Here is a 15551-nt window from a genome sequence, read left to right as displayed (position 1 = left end):
ACCACATTTTATTTATCTGTTCTTCAGTTGAAGGGCATCTAGGTTGTTTCCAGGTTCTGGCTATTACAAACAATGCTGCTATGAACATAGCTGAGCATGTGCCCTTGTGGTATGATTGAACATTCCTTGGGTATATGCCCAAGAGTGGTATAGCTGAGTCTTGGGGGAGATTGATTCCCAATTTTCTAAGAAAGTGCCATATTGATTTCCAAAGTGGTTGTACAAGCTTGCATTCCCACCAGCAGTGGAGGACAGTTCCCCTAGCTCCACATCCTCTCCAGCATAAGCTGTCTTCAGTGTTTTTGATCTTAGCCATTCTGACAGGTGTAAGGTGGTATCTCAGAGTTATTTTGATTTGCATTTCCCTGATGATTAGGGATGTTGAGCAATTCCTTAAATGTCTTTCAGCCATTTGAGCTTCTTCTGTTGAGACTTCTCTGTTTAGTTCTATAGCCCATTTTTTAATTGGACTGTTGGGCATTTTGATGTCTAATTTCTTGAGTTCTTTATATATTCTGGATATCAGTCCTCTGTCAGATGTGGGGTTGGTGAAGATCTTTTCGCATTCTGTAGGTTGTTGTTTTGCCTTGTTGACCATATCCTTTGCTCTACAAAAGCTTCTCAGTTTCAAGAGGTTCCATTGATTGATTATTTCTCTCAGGGTAATACATGCCTTTAATCCAAGTACCAACCATAGAGACCCGGAGGCCTGTATAGACAGGCAGTGACAAGGAAGTGATGTGGCTGGGCTTAAAGCCAATGAGAAGGCAGAACAGGAAGGCAATAAAGGCACAGGTTAGACAGGAAGAAGCTCTCTTGGGAAGCTATGGTGATGTAGTGTGCTAAGGTTAGTTGGCGGCTATTGCTCTGATCTCTACAGCTTATACCTCTGTATTTGGCTCTGTGTTTCTTATTTAATAAGACTGTTTAGAAATTCATCTACATTCACAGTGTACAGAAGGATGACTGTGAAGGGGCTGGGAAATTGGGAGAGCTGTACTGAGCTCAGTGTCCTGTCTGGCTACAAATCGTTTCTCCATGCAGTGAACTTTTTCTCCCACTGTATCCCTTTGGACCGTTCTCATTGTCAGCACATTCTCTCTAGTGGTTAGACACTGCCCTCCTCCAGTTCTGTGTCAAGGTCTCACCTGTGTCCAGGGGAGAAACAGCTCTTTCAGGTTGAAACTCCCAGTGCCCATCCTCTCCACAAACATCCCATACTTGCCATAGACTTCATGTTATTTCACAATGATCTTTGTAAGTGTCAGTACTTGAAATATAACAACAAAAAATTTACTTGTAAAATCTACCTCATATTAAAGTATAGATCAGTGAGAGATAGATGTCTGATGTGGTGTCCAGTTTGGCCAGTGACTTGGCTTGGCTGTGAGCCCACAGGTGTTCTTTATCTAAACCAGAACTGATCTTCCTGGAATCTCCTGAAGTCCCGAGGAAAGCAAAAGGCAGTGTTAACAATGACGTGGATCTCAACTGCTTTTGGTGGGGGTACATGTAGAAACTGTTAAAGTGTGATTGTTTTAATTATACCCAGGCAGGCCATAATTTTAACATTGCAGACTTTTAATCATTGAGAAGGTTAAGTCAGCATGGGTAATTAAAGAAATACAGTGAAACAAGTGTACATGAGCAGGAGCCTTCCGTTCAAGAAGGTGCTCACAGATAAGTTCGTTTTAATTGTCCTTGAAAAGAGTATACAAGCATTTGAAAAACTAACAAAATGTGGAAGCTTATACACAATTAACACAATTTTTGCTAACATTTGCCACATCTTTTTTGTTTGTTTGTTTTTTTGAGACAGGGTTTCTCTGTGTAGTCTTGGCCATCCTGGAACTTGCTCTATAGACCAGGTGGGCCTTGAACTCAGAGATCTGCCTGCCTCTGCCTCCTGAGTGCTGGGATTAAAGGTTTGTGCCACCATGGCACTTAAAGATACATCTTTATACAAACTTTTAAAAAGTTTTGGTTACCATTGGGGAAGATCAGCCCCTCCCCCTTTTTGAGATTGTATTTTGTTTTAAAGGATAAATAATTTTTATTTGTGAAAACATACAAATTTAAAAATAATGTAGGTCTATGAGCTAGAAATATGTGTATTCCTGTTTATATGAGATGACTGAACAAAACTTTTTGTTTAAAGATGGAAGTTGTTTTCTTTTTTTTCCCTTTTTTTGTTTTATTTTCAATACTTGTGGACCACAGTCTCTCCTTCCTCCACTCCTCCCAGTCTCCACCTGACCCCGACCCCAATCTCTTCTCTCTCTCAGGTCTTCCAACTTCAGAAAAGAGCAGGCCTCCCAGAGATATCAGCAAAACAGGGCATAACAAGTTACAATAAAACTAGGCACAACCCTCATATCAAGGCTGGACAAAGCAACCCAGTAGGAGGAAAAGAATGCCAAGAGCCAGAGTCAGAGACAGCCCACTCCCACTGTTAGGAGTTCCACAAAAACATCAAACTCACAACAGTAACATATGTCAAGAGGATGTAGCACAGACCCATGCAGTCTCCATGATTGTGACTTCAGCCTCTGTAAGCCCCTATGAGTTCTGCTTAGTTGATTCTGTGGGCCATGCTCTCCTGGTGTCCTTGACTCCTCTGGCTCCTAAATTTCTTCTTCCCTCTCTTCTGCTGGGTTCCCTGAGCTCCAAAAGAAGGGATTTTGATGGAGATCTCCAGTTTAGACTCTTTCTGCATAATGTCTGGCTATGGGTCTCTGTACCTGCTTGCATTTTAATTATTATAACATTTTCTTCTTCCCTTTTCACTCAAACCCTTCCATATACATCACCACATATTTCTTCAAATTCATGGTGGCTCTTTTTCATATCTATCTATCTATCTATCTATCTATCTATCTATCCACACACACATATATATATGATTGACGATATACATGATGATAATATATGTAATATATTATATATAAATGATTGATGATATATATGATGATACATATATGTAATGTGTGTGTATATATATTCCCAAATATAACTTGTTGAGTCCATATAATGTTACTCATATGTAGGTTTTCAGGGCTGAACGTTTGGCACTGGACAGCCAATTGGTGTGCTGTTTGTTGGGGAAGGCCACGTTCCTGGATCTCAGCTTTCCTCAGTTGTCTGTGGTTCACATAGGGCTGAGGCCTCATAAGCCCAGCCTTTGTACAAGGACGCCTGATCTCTGTGCTGCTGTTGTACCTGTGACTGCAAAGATTATTTCTGTTCTACTTTTAATGCTAGTGTTGTTTTTTTCCCCTTTGGCTGTGAACAGATATCTTATCAGGGATCCTAGGATACATATTGCCTTTATTTGCTTCTTTATCCTGAAAGGTTAAGTTGAATAGGAAAAAGTCTGATTAGCATTTTTAAGACAGAATATTTAAATGGGGATATCTTCATTTATGTAGTACTAGGTTTCAGAAGGACATTTTCTTGAAAATGCATAAAATACTTTGTGCACATCTCTCCATTCCACCATCTCCTTTCCCCTCTCATCTCCTATTAGTCCCCTTGTCCCCTAAAGTGTCCTTTCCACTTTCATGTCACATATATAATGATTAGATATAGAATCTAAGAATCACGGATTACAGAAACTTACTTGTCTAACTCTCTTAGTGAAATCCATTTTCCTGAAAATGGCACACTGTCATTATTTTGTGTGTGTGTTCCACATTTTCTTGTTGCATGAATCCTAAATGGTTTTATAATAAAAAAAACCTGGAGCCAGATACTGGGGTAAATGTTGAAAGATCAGAGAGACAAAGGAACAAGCCACAGCCATTTCTCATCTCACCAGCTCCATGAATCCTCTGACTGAATGTCTCTGACTCCTCAGCCAAAAGGAGTCCAGCCCCCAAAGGCTTTAGTTCCTGTTTCCTCATGCCTTATATACCTTTCTCTGCCCAGCCACATCACTTCCTTCTTAGTGCTGGGATTAAAGCATGTGTACTTCCCAAATACTGGTAGCAAAGGCATGAGATCTCCAGTGTTGAGATTAAAGGCGTGTGACTCCCAAGTACTGGGATTAAAGGTGTGTGCCACCACTGCCTGGCCGTGTTTCTCTCCTAGAATGAGTCAATCTCATATAGTCCAGGGTGGCTTTGAACTCACAGAGGTCCAGACTGATCTCTGCCTCCCGAGTGCTAGGATTAAAGGTGTCTGCCACCACTGCCTGGCATCTATGTTTAATCTAATGGCTTCTGTTCTCTGATCTTCAGGCAAATTTTATTAGATACACAATATATCACCATATTTTCTCTTCCCATTTCCCTACTGGGCCTATGACCTAGCTATTGTGAACAGAGCTATAACAGACATTGATACACAAGTGTCTCTGTGTATGCTTGATCTACTTTTTTTAGTTTTTTTTTTTTTTGAGAATCTGCCATACTGATTTACATAATGACTGTACTGACAGTGTATCAAGGTATTGTTCAAATCCTCATCAGTATTTGTTACCATGTACTCTCTCTCTTTTTGTTTTGTTTTTTTGAGACAGGGTTTTTCTGTATAGCTCTGGTTGTCCTGGAACTCACTTTGTAGATCAGGCTGGCCTCAAACTCACAGAGATCCACCTCCCTCTACCTCCCAAGTGCTGGGTTTAAAGGTGTGCGCCACCACCTGCCTGGCCTATCGTGTGTTCTTAATGACTGCCATTCTGATAGGGTAATATGGAGTCTCATTTTAGTTTTTTTTAATTTTAATTTATTTTTTTAATTACACTCATGATATTCATTAATTATACTCATGCTATTAATTACACTTGTGATATTCATTGATTACATTTGCAGTATTCATTCAATAATTATATTTATGATATTCATTAATTATATTAATTGTATTGATTTATTACATTCATGATATTATGTCCTGATACTACTGTCCATTTGTGGGGTTTTTCCATCACACAGATCAGAAATTCTGTACTTAGGAAATCATTGCTCTATATTCCTTTCTTCTCTATCTTGAGATAACGTCTAATCTTTCTGTCTCTATGAATTTACATTGTCTATATATTTCATGTAATACAATTCTATAGTATTTGTCCTTTTTTTTGAACGTAAAAACATTTTATGTACAACTGCAGGAGAAATAATACTCAGATAGTTTGAACATAAAGACAGGTTATAATTTAAAAGTCTAGGGTTATTTTAAACAGTAAAATATTTTCTCTATAGAAAATAGAATAAATGATAACATTTCCCAATAAGCCCTTTTAAGTCAAGTGATAGCTGAATTATACATATAAATATTGATTAGATTCTGGGATACAGAAGAAACCTATCTTCATCTGTTCAGAGAGCTTTTACTTCAATTGTGTAAGTGAGCTTCCTATTCATCTTCTCCTTCACTGTTTGATTTACGGTAGACATTTTTCCATAGGCTAATCCATAGTCTAAAAAGATTTTAGCCTCTTCTCCTGAAAGTACAGCCAGCATTTTCTTTCATCAGCTTGAGAGTACAAATTCTTATCCTAATAGTGAAATGTTTCACTAAAGCTTGCCCAGTGATTGGGTAAAACCAAAACTTATTATAAGTCACAGTCATCCTAGGGTCTCCCCTTCTAGGTAGCCTCCCTGGATCTGTGGGTTTCAACATTTTAGTTTTAATATGAATTTTTCTGATGTTGAGTGATGTTAAACATTTTTCATGTGTTCATGGCTATTTGTGTTTCATACTTTGTCAATTCATTATATTAGTTTATTAATGTATTCCTATTTTAATTTCTGGAGCCTTGTATATTCTACGTGTTAACTGTCTGTCAAGTATACAGGGAGCAAAGATGTTATCCTATTCTGCAATGTAGGACCAGAAACTCTGAAACTGTTAGAGGGAAAAATAGGGAAAACATGTAAGGATTGACACCTCTATTTTTAAGGAATTATTTTGTTATGTTTATTATATATATGTATGGGTACTTTCATGCAAGTGCAGGTGCCCACAGAGGCAAGAGGTATTAAAACTGGAAATCGGGGGTTGTAAGCATTCTGATGTGGGTATCAGGAATCAAATTCAGGTCCTCTACAAAAGCTAGTGTGCCATCCTCTGTGGGATGGACCGGCCCATATCAATTAACAATCAAGAAAATGCACCACAAGCATTTTCTCAACTGAGGTTCCCTCTTCCAAAATGACTCTAGCTTGTGTCAAGTTGACATAAAAATTAGTCAGCACACTATATATTGTGCAAATCAAAAGCCAAATAATATAAAGTAGCATTGTATAACATCATGGTATCATGTAGTGTGATGTCCTGTAATACAAAATGATGTCATAGCACATTACATGTATCATGTAACAAAACATGAAAACATTAAATATAGAGCATCCATTATGTAGCATGATGTAATGCACTGTAATGTGACATAAAGCACATGGTCTCATGCATTGCAAAATGATGTTGTGAAATATGTATCATGTGACAAAATGTGACATCATCTGACACATTCCATCTTTGAAGAACCAGAACCTAAGCACAGCATTGACTCATTATTCTCATTTTTAAAATTATCATCGAACAAAGTGGACTTTTTCTTGAGAAATTCTATTTCTTTTGTTTTTTTAAATTCTATTTCTTTTAATGCCTATGGAGGTTTATGTAACTACCAACATAATCAGAGTACAATCCCACAAGCCCCTGCACTCTCCTCTGTGGCTGTTTCCCCTCCCATCAACAACTGGTCAATTTCCACCATAATCATGTGTTGCTAGAGTTTTCCTGCCTGGCCCACAGTCAGAACAAATCTCTCTCACCTGCCAGTCCCACAGCCGCTCAAACCGAACCAAGCAAACACAGAGACTTATATTGCTTACAAACTGTATGGCCATGGCAGGCTTCTTGCTAACTGTTCTTACAGCTTAAATTAATCCATTTCCATTAATCTATACCTTGCCACATGGCTTGTGGCTTACCGGCATCTTCACATGCTGTTTGTCATCTTGGCGGCTGGCAATGTCTCTCTGACTCAGCCTTCCACTTCCCAGCTTTATTCTCCTCCTTGTCCTGCCTACACTTCCTGCCTAGCCAATGGCCAACCAGTGTTTTATTTATTGACTAATCAGCAACACATTTGCCATACAGAACATCCCACAGCAATCATGTCATGTTTTCTGAGAATGTCATATATGTGGAATGAGGTGGTATGCAACCTTCTGAGATGAGCTTCTCCTGCACTCACTCTCCACGGCTGGCACAGCCTTCCCTGCTGCAGATTGTGTCAAAAGTTGGCTCTACGATGTGGAGGCACCAGGTTTGCATGTTCATTCATTCACTGAGGGTCAGCCCACTCTTAGCAACTGTGAATAAGCTGGGCCCAAATGGCAACAAACTTAAGGATTTGTGCTAATTTAAATTTTCATTCTTGGCTATTTATCTAGAGGGTGAGACCGTTAGTTATTTGCGTATATAATAAGTTTGGCTGTAAAAGAAATTGCTGGAGTTTTTCAGAGAGGCTGTTATTTTTGTATGAACACAGCATGAACACAGTCTCACCAGCACCAGGCAGGATGGACTCCCTCTCTTAGGGCTTGTCTGATGCACATGAGGTGTCTCAGTGTCTTTCTGTCTCCGAGCAGTTTATTTGTTGTCTTTGAGGGAGTATTTTTAGTGACAAGCAATCTATTTGATTTGTCTTAAGCATCAGAGAGGAATGTGGGGATGATTATGGGCTGCCAGCAGAGGTCAGATGAGGACAGGCTTTGAGTGGTGCACCTGATAGATGCTGCTCCACATGGGCAAACCTGCTGGTCTCTCAGTTGCCATGCATTTGCTCTTTTCCTGACAATTCTTCAATCAGGTTATAAATCTGCTTCAGACACACACAAGGAAAAAGCTGTTTGGAGCTTCAGAGTCCCAGGTGAAGAGTCTGATTGGTACAGGTAGTGTTACTTCCCTAACACTGGAAATGCCAGCCAGGAGGACAGGGCCACATGATAACACATGGCTGTAATGTCCAAGGGCATAATTTTTAGGGGGAGGGGGCCATTCTAGCTGGACAAACATTCTGCAAAGCTCCTAATATATTCGTTAGTCCCTCTAGTGTCTGCTTGGTATCATTGTCTCTTGGTATCTTTGAGAGATGATTCCAACACTCCCCAGGGATCCAAAAACCTTTGGATGCTCAAGTTCCTTAATTAAAATGGCATATGTTTGCATATAGCCTAAGTACCTCCTCCTCTGGGCTTTAACTCGCCTCTAGATGATTTCTGTTTCTCCTCCTGCTACTCCTCCTCTTCCTTGTCCTCATTCAGCTGCTATAGTATTTGGGATCGAACTTAGGACCTCACAAATGGTAGGCAAGTTTTCTACTGTATCCCCAGCTGCTCCATTTGAAATTATTTTGATACAGGTCCTCACCAAGTTACTCCTGGTTGGCCTTAAGTTCACTGTAGTGCACACTAGCTTTGAAGGTTTCCTTCTTCATGCTCAGCCTCCCAAGTATCTGGTAGTTCACAGTTCTACCACCAGGCTTTGCTGATGGTGTACCTCTTGTATTACAAAGGTTTTCGATTCTGAGGAGGCTCGATTTACCTCTTTGAATACTGTGATCTTGGCATTACATCTAGCTATTGCTTACTCACAGGTCATGAGGATGTATGCCTGTCTCTTTTAGTTTTAAACTTTTAGCTCTTCAGTTTCGTTTGTTAAACCATTGCCTTTGAACCATTGCAAGAAGAGAACTGTTTTCTTTGTCAGAAGCACTGTAACTATGAGCATGGTCTTTATGGGATAAAACTTTATTCACATGTTTATTTCTTCGTGGATCAGTATCAGTGGTTTGCGTGTTTTAAGAGTTTGGTCACTTCATGTGGATTAACAGAACTGAAGATTTAGTTATTATCAGAGTAGGTTAATCTGCATTTTATGTGGGTTAACATGAAATTCAGTTATCGGAGTAGGTTAATCTGCATTTTATGTGGGTTAACATGAAATTCAGTTATCGGAGTAGGTTAATCTGCATTTTATGTGGGTTAACATGAAATTCAGTTATCGGAGTAGGTTAATCTGCATTTTATGTGGGTTAACATGAAATTCAGTTATCGGAGTAGGTTAATCCGCATTTCATGGCCAGTTGATGCATCTGTTACTTTTCTCATCACTGGGATAGAATATCTGTCAGAAGCAATTTAATGGGTGAATGATTTACTCTGAGTCGAACTAGAAGGTTACAGTCCCCGTGTTTGGGAGGGGCATGGCCCATGTTGGCACTGTCCATGGCTTGGCCTAGAAGTAGAGTCTTCCCACAACCTAAAGGGCCCATGCTAGACAGGCTCCATACTCAACTGGCTCTACAACCTCCCCAAACACCACCACCAGCTGGGGACCAATTGTTGAACACATGTGTCTGTTGGGGATAATTTTGCATTCAAACCATAAACATTTAGCTAAATATTTGTCAATTTTATTTATCTTTTCAAAGAGCCAATCTTGGCTTCATTGATGTTTCCATTGCTTTGTGTATTTTCTTTTTCTTTAATTTCCAACACAGCCTTTACCATTTTCTTTCTTATGCTTATTTTGGGTTTACAGTGCTCTGTTATTAGTTTCTTAGCACCAAAGTTTAAGTGATTGCACTGAGGTCTTTTGGAGCAGGCTATCTTATGTGCTTATTGCCTTATGTGTTTTCAACAATGCTGCTCTACTGCGTTTCCATTTCTATTATTTCAAGGAATTTTAAATTTTACTTTTGAACTTTAAAAAAAACCCTATTAAAGAATTTATGGAGCATGGTGCTTCACTTGCATATATTTTTGTATTTCCCAAGTTTTCTTTCATCATTAACTTCTGAATTTCACTCCAGTGTAGATATCTAATTTATTGTGATTTCAATACTCATAAGTTTATTAGTATTTGTTTAAGGAATAATGTTTTAGAGAATTTTTCATATGGACACAAGAAATTTTGTGTTGACTTGTGTAAAGAAGTGTGCCGACACCCAGTAGGTCTAGTTTTTTCCTTTTCTGATTCAAAGTCTCTCTGTCTCATCTGTCAGCATTTTGTCCATTACTGAAATGAGGGTATTGAAGTTTCCAAACATTATTGAATTGTCTGTTCAATTACTTCATCTTATGCTTTATGTACTAGAAAGCTTTGTGTTAGAGGCATTTACGGACTTGTAATGTTTTCTTGGTGGATTTCCTCCTTTGCCAGCATGTAATACACTCTTCAGAGCAAGTTTCTTTCATCTTGAAGTCTTTGTTACCTGGCATCAGCACAGTCAATCCAATATTTACTTACTTACTCTTACTAATCTACATTCAGTCTTACATCTCTGAGAGTTGAGTCCATGCGTAGTGCATGCTCAGCAAGTGCTCTGTCACTGAGCTGCATTTTGAGCCCTTGGGTTTTAGGGGCAGGCACTAAGGGACTCAGCCTGGCCTCAAACACATTCTGAAGCCCAGGCTGGTTTTGAACTCATGGTCCTCCTGCCTCAGCATCCTAACAGCCAGGATTAGAGGTGTGTGCTATCACATGTGGCTCATGGCTTTATTTTGTGTCTTTTTCTTTCATTTTACTTTCCATTTAGCTGTGTATAGCATATACTTGAATCATTCATGTGCTAGTATCTGCCTTTTGTTTAGAGTGGTTAATATTTTTTATATTCAATGTGATTACTGAGATGACAGAGATTAATCTATACTTCACTATTAACTTTTGTGGGGAGTGTCTGCAAACACCATGGCCAGCAGAGTGTCAGTCCACATGAGGCAAGAAGGAAATATGGTTCAACATGACTCAGTAGCCGGTGTTAATTCAAATTTTGAGAATCTGGCACCAGGTAGTTTATTTCAGGCATAGTTAAGCACAACACAATATGGAAACAAATTTCCTAGTAGTAATGAACTCAATCCTGTGTGTATAACAAAGCCTAAGACATGATTACATAGAAATTTGTAAAGTATAAGTGACATCTTCCATAAAGATAAGGCTCAAGGTAAGCAGCTCATGATAAGGATCTGGAAGAGGACAGCACTATAGACTGAGATAAATGTAAGAGTCTGGAGGAGTTAGGTGTGGCCTGGCCATACAGATAGCGCAGAGGTTACCAGGTTATTAACCACATCTATTCCCAGCCTTCTGGTTGGAAAACATGTTATACACCCCCTCTCTTTCTGTGTGATTTTTAAAAAATTTAATTAATTAATTTTTCATTCCAACCACAGTTTCCCCTACTCCCTCCTCCCCCTCCCTTCTGCCCCATCTCAATCTACTCCTTTGTTTCTATTCAGAAAGGGGCAGGCCTCCCATGGGTATCAATATAGCATAGCAGATCAAATTGCAGTAAGACTAAGCACCTCCCCTTGTATTTAGGCAATCCAGTATGAGGAATAGGTTTCCAAGAGTCAGCCAAAGTGTTAGAGACAGTCCCTGCTCCCATTATTAGGAGTCCCACAAGTAGACCAAGCTACACTACTGTCACATGTATGTAGAGGGCCTAGGTCGGTCCCATGCCGGATCCCTAGTTGTTGGTTCAGACTCTGTGAGTTCCTATGAGCCAGGCTAGTTGTTTCTGTGGGTTTTCTTGTGATGTCCTTGAACCCTCTGGCTCCTATGATCCTTCTTCCCTGTCTTCTACAGGATTCCTTGAGCTTTGTGGGTCTCTGCATCTGTTTCCATCAGTTACTGGATGAAGGCTCTTTGATGACAGTTGGGGTAGTCACTCATCTGATCACTGGAAATGGCCAATTCAGGCTGTGTATCCACTATTGTTAGGAGTCTTAGCTAGGGTCATCCTTATAGATTCATGGGAGTTTCCCTTGCATCAGGTTTCTAACCCTGAAATACCTTTCCCCTTTCCAGACATATCTTTCAATACTCTCCCCTCTATATACCACCTCCAACCTGGTCCCTCAAGTTCCCATGCCCATCCACCCCTAGTCCAACCAGAAGATCTCTTCTATTTCCCTTTCCCAGGGAGATCCATGTATCCCCAACTTGGATCCTCCTTGTTACCTATCTTCTCTAGTCTGTGGATTGTAGCATAGTTATCCTTTATTTTACATCTAATATCCACTTATGAATGAATATATACCGTGTTTGTCTTTCTGGGTCTGGGTTACCTCACTCAGGATTTCTTCTAGTTCCACATCTCTCCTTTGAAGAGACAACCTTGCATGGTTAGCATTCCTGGTTTCCCTGGTGCTTTCCCATGAGCTTAAGAGCCCTGTGTCTCTTACAAATTATGTGTGTATCTTACATTGTTTTGTCTTTTTATTCTTCCATTTCTTATTTTTGTGTAAGATGCTTCCAAAGTGATTTTAGTTCCATATCATTTTATTTTATGAGTTATTTTCTTAATAACTGTCATGGTTGTTGCAAGAAACACATTAACTTACAACAGTCTAGTTGAGATCAACATCAATTTAATTTTGATTATATAAAAAATTTTCTTCTTTATAGATTTCTCATCTGTCTTTTGTGCTATTATGGTTACACAATTTTTAATCTTTAGATATTTTATGTTCACTGTTTTGCAATTATTGCTTTATGATGTCCGTGTTTTAAATAATTTGAAAGGTACAAAGATTATACTTATATTGTTTTTATTTACATAAATGCTCCCATAGGTGCTATTTATTCATATGGCTGGAGTAACTTTCCCAAATGTTTTTCATTTAAGACTCAAGGACTTCTTTTAGTATTTCCTAGAATAATGGTATCCGTGAGTTTTCCTAGTTTTTGTTTATATAGGAATTCAGTATTGTCTTTCATTTTGACAGTTTGGTTGTGTATGGAATTCTTGGTTGAGTCTTCTTCTTCGTCAGCACTTTGACTCTGTGGTCCCACTGCCTTCCAGCATTAGTACCATGTGATTGCTAATTTTGTTGAGTTAACGGTCAGTTGCTTTTCACTGGCTCAAAACTTTCTCTTTGTGCCTGTCTCGTCTCTCAGCAGTTTTACCATGATGTATCTGAGTGTGGTTCTCTTGGAATATGTCCGTATTGAACTTAATTGAATTTTTTTGGATGTTGAGATTATTTTTTTCTTTACATTTGGGAAGTTTTGCCCATTACGTTTTCAAATATTCTTTCTGTCCTTCTCCTTTTGCCTTTCTTTCTAGCATTCTTATGATTCATATATTGGTCTGCTTTATGGTGTCCCACAGCCTCTGATATTAATGATTTCTACTTACTAATCTCCTTCCTAAGATCAGAACTTGTTCTTATCAGTGTTCAGCTTACCCTTTGCATTACTAAAAGCTTTAAAAAACTTCCAGATTTCCAAAACTCTCACCATAATTTTATTTCTTTTAAGGGGGAATTGACTTTTGGAGTTCTTATTTGATATTCACATTGACATTCTTCCCTAGATGAATTTCGATACATTTGTAATTATGGAAATATGTTCTGCCACTGTCAATAAAGACTTTTTGATTAATTTTTTTTCTTACAATATATTTTGATCACATTCTTCTCTCCTAACTCCTCCCAGATCCTCCCCACCTCTCTACTCTTCAATTTCATGTTCTTCTCTTCTCTTTCAAAAATTAAAACAAACAAAAAATGTAAATCAAACCAAAAAACCAAAATAGACAAAAAACCCAATTAGACAAAAAATACAAAAACAAAACAAACAAAATGTGCATAAAAATACATGAAATTTAATTTGTGTTGGCCAACTTGTGGGAATGAGGCCTGCCTTGGGATGTGGTTGATACTCCAGTGATACTCCATTGGAGGAAACTGATTTTCCCTTTCCATGAGGTTTCAATTTTTGTTCACTTTCCAATAAAGACTTCCTTTTGAGGGAAGCTGTTTCTGTCCATTGCTGATTGATGATTTGTACATTTCTCCTTGGAGATTGTTGAGATCTCTGAGAACCTGGGGGAGTTTTGGTTGTTAGAGTAACTTCAATGATCTGGCTGACCTGTACTTGTTGGCCATCATACAGGCACTGAGATATGGAGTTAAGAAGGCTGGCTCCTCTCCTCTGGTTTATACAGACTTTTGACAGGAACCCACAGGTGCATTTTGCAAGGTTGGCTGTGTTTCAGCTACAACTCTCCAAACACTACTACTTCCTGGTCTCCTTTCATTTGCTCTACTGTGTTTTGAGTAATGTAACCAGTTTCCTATGTTGAGCACACACAGGTCAGTGATTTGAGAGTGGAGCAAAGAATTTAATGGACCATCCACTTTTCATTTTTCATTTCCAATAGCTTGTATCACATAAGTTTGCACAAACACCAAGACAGCTGACTTTTTGAAAGTGATTTTGATAGACAGCCTGTAAGTTTTCAGCCACAGACTTTTTAAAGAAAAGTACATTTAAACAAAGATATCTGTGAGTTATCAGTAGAATAATAAGGTATGTTTTAAGGCCATTATTAAAACTCTCAATTCAAGTGGTTACTATTTATTAATACTATTTTCTCTTTGGCAATTAACCTTGACAATCTAAGTTATATCAAACATATTAATATTGTTTTTTGTGTAAAACTAAATGAAGGCAGTTCATATCTACAGGCTTGTTAGAAATATTGGGACTAGGGATTTTTCCTAATACTCTGAGTATCTCTGCTTTGGAGTCATCATGTTAGAGGCAGTAAGGTCTGTATTGTGGGATATTTGTACACTGTGTGAAGGTGTATTGTTGTGATTGGTGTAATAAAAAGTTAAATGGCCAATAGCTAGGCAGGAGGTATAGGCAGGATTTCCAGGGAGAGAAAGAAAGAGGAGGAGGAATTGAGATTGTGGGGGAAGTCAGGAGACACAGAGAGGAAACAGGAGGTGAAAGATGGAAGAGAGGTAGCACTACTTGATAGAACATAGATTAATATAAATGGGTTAATTTAAGTTATAAGAGCTAGTTAGGAAAAATTCTAAGCTATTGGCCAAGCTTTCAGAATTAGTAATAATTAATTATGATAAATAACAATTAATAAATAAATAATAAATTAATTAATAAGTCTCCATGTAATTATTTGGGAGCTGGTTAGAGAGAAAGAAAGAGACTTGTTATAGGTCTGTCAACTATTTCATTTGTTGTGTGTGGCCATGTTTCAAGTTCTCGATATTTATAACTTTAGCAAGAATTTTGAAATTTTGTGAGATTTGATCATTTCAGATGCTTTCCACATGCTTCCTTGTGGAAACTGTACTCTGTTGTCTAGGCACATAAGACATCTTCCTTATGTGCCTAGATTCATTCTGAGATTCTCTCCTTTTCCTGGAAGTCCTACCTATCTCTCCTGCCTAGCTATTGGCCACTCAGCTTTTTATTACACTAATCACAGCAATATATCTTCACACAGTGTACAAATATCCCACAACACAAATGCTAAGATAGCTGACCTTTTGAAAGTGATTTTGATAGACAGCATGCAGCTTTTCAGGCATAGATTTTAAAGAAAAGTCCATCTAAACAAATATTTCTATGAGTTATCAGTAAAAGAGTAAGGTATGTTTTAAGACAATTATTGAATCTCTCAAATCAAGTGGTTGCTATTTATTAATGTTCTTTTCTCATTGGCAAATGAGCAATTACACAAAGCATGCTCTGAAATATTTCCAATGTTCTTGTGTGATATG

At 38.4% G+C, this 15551-nt stretch overlaps 1 protein-coding gene across 1 annotated transcript in view; it reads left to right on the top strand.

Annotated features, from left to right (window-relative positions):
* Oca2 (OCA2 melanosomal transmembrane protein) overlaps positions 1-15551 on the top strand; it is a 284223-nt gene that overhangs the window by 121840 nt on the left and 146832 nt on the right. The gene's annotated exons all lie outside the window — the stretch shown is intronic.

This window comes from Peromyscus californicus, unplaced genomic scaffold, assembly GCF_007827085.1.
Source record: "Peromyscus californicus insignis strain IS unplaced genomic scaffold, ASM782708v3 Scaffold_4__1_contigs__length_199733344, whole genome shotgun sequence".
NCBI lineage: Eukaryota > Metazoa > Chordata > Mammalia > Rodentia > Cricetidae > Peromyscus > Peromyscus californicus.
Note: the sequence above shows the minus strand (reverse complement) of the source record. Positions and strands in the feature narration are given on the sequence as shown.